Below are 2006 nucleotides of genomic sequence, written 5' to 3' on the forward strand. Positions count from 1 at the left end.
ATATAAGGAGACTCACATGTAAAGGGGAGGGGGGGGCTGAAATAATACAACTCTCTGATTTTCTCTTACTCTCTCTCTATCTCTATCTCTAACGAATATTTTCTCTGGAGTTCATATTATTATTTTACTCTATCAGATCTACAGCAACAACTTCATTTTTCATCTCTAGGTCTATTATATTTGATTACGATTTACCCTTCCCTACTTTTGATTGTTTTTAAGCTCGCAAAGTATATCGATATCTTTTGAGCCAAACAACTAGAACAAAACATACCTGTTTTAAGGGGATTACAATAACACACCCCCCCCCCCCCACCCAAACCCCAATCTAACCAACTGGTACTCTGTAATGTAGTTCTAAATATATATAATTTCCTTTTGACCAAAAAAAAAAAAGAAATATAATATATATAATTTCCCTTTGACCAAAAAAAAAAGAAATATTAGCCGTACAATTTTTTAACAATGTTGTATAGTGAAACTATTATGATTAAATTAATTGGATTCGTTAATATGAATAACGTAATTATAACTGTATGTACATAATTTCTGCTGTGTTTCACCCAACGTATTCTATGAACTAACTTCAATTGAACGTAAGCAAATTTCATGTATATAAATTGATTGTTGAATCTTATTAACACAAGAAAATATATAACTGTAGTGCCCAAAGTTGATTAAAAAGTATTTTAGATCATCTATTTAACTCCCAATTGTTTAAATTTTAGAATTTAGAGTGCCATTTTTTTAATTTTCTTGTCTCTAATCTTGCCTTCGCCTCGTGTACTGAGGTGACTAAACAAATTGAATGTTGATATCTAGCATAGTTCCATCCAACTTTTTAGCAAGTAGTGAATGTATAATATCTTAATCAATAATCCAGTCATACATCAAAATTTTACAAAAACAACAGGTTAGGAAACCTCTATATACCAAATGTGACTCCAATTTTAAGTGTTTTATCTTGAAATCGACAACTTCTTGGAGATCATCTCTAACTTCTACTGCATTAAACTGGTGGAATATTCATGTATCATTGTATTGCATTATAAAATACCACTAACGAGTACGACGAGATGTATGGTCAGAATTTTTTCATCATTAACTAGAGGTTTCAAGTTCGAATCATAAAAATAGAAAATTCCTGGTAACTAGGAATCACTTCCACCTTTTAGTGCACCATATGCAAAGCTATTTGGATTAGTTGGTTCAATAGTGTCCGGGCCAGCTAACGTGCACTTAGGCTAGTTATTCTGTGGATACCTGCTACTCTGCTAGGTACTCATAATTCATTGTCAGGCAATAATTCAACATCACACTACTAGAAATTCGGCAAAAACCGACCAAGGCCGGCCGACCAATTTTGGTCGGTAAAAAAAAAACGGCCAAAAACCGACCAAAGTTGGTCGGTTTTTCAAAATAATTTGTTTTTAATTTATTTATTTTTTACGAAACCGACTAACTTTGGTCAATTTCTTTGGCGCAAAAATGCGGGAAACTATTTTTGAGTCCCGCACAATTTATTTTTCAAGAAACCGACCAACTTTGATCGATTTTTCATTTAAAATAAATTAAAATTAATATTAAGAAAACCGACCGAAATTGGTCGGTTAATTCAGCCGGTCATTTTAAAAAACCGACCAACTTTGGTCGGTAATTTTATTTTTTAATAAAACCAACCAACTTTGGTCGGTTATTTTCGTGCGAAAATACAATTAAAGAGTATAAATGAAATAAAAGACAGTCTTAAAACAAAAGGCATCAATGATGTAGTGGTAGAATAGTATCTTGCCACAGTACAGACCCCGGTTCGATTCCCAGATGGTGTATTTTTTAATTATATAATTAAAATACCGACCAACTTTGATTGGTTTTTTCGGGAATATTTTTTTTTTTTTTTTTGAATTTAATTGACCGGCCAAAGTTGGTCGGTAATTTCCGACCAACTTTGGTCGGTATGCCCTTCCGACCTTCAAAATACCGTCCACACGTAAATGGTCGCGTTT

The sequence above is a fragment of the Nicotiana attenuata genome, unplaced genomic scaffold (assembly GCF_001879085.1).
Source record: "Nicotiana attenuata strain UT unplaced genomic scaffold, NIATTr2, whole genome shotgun sequence".
NCBI classification, from domain to species: domain Eukaryota; kingdom Viridiplantae; phylum Streptophyta; class Magnoliopsida; order Solanales; family Solanaceae; genus Nicotiana; species Nicotiana attenuata.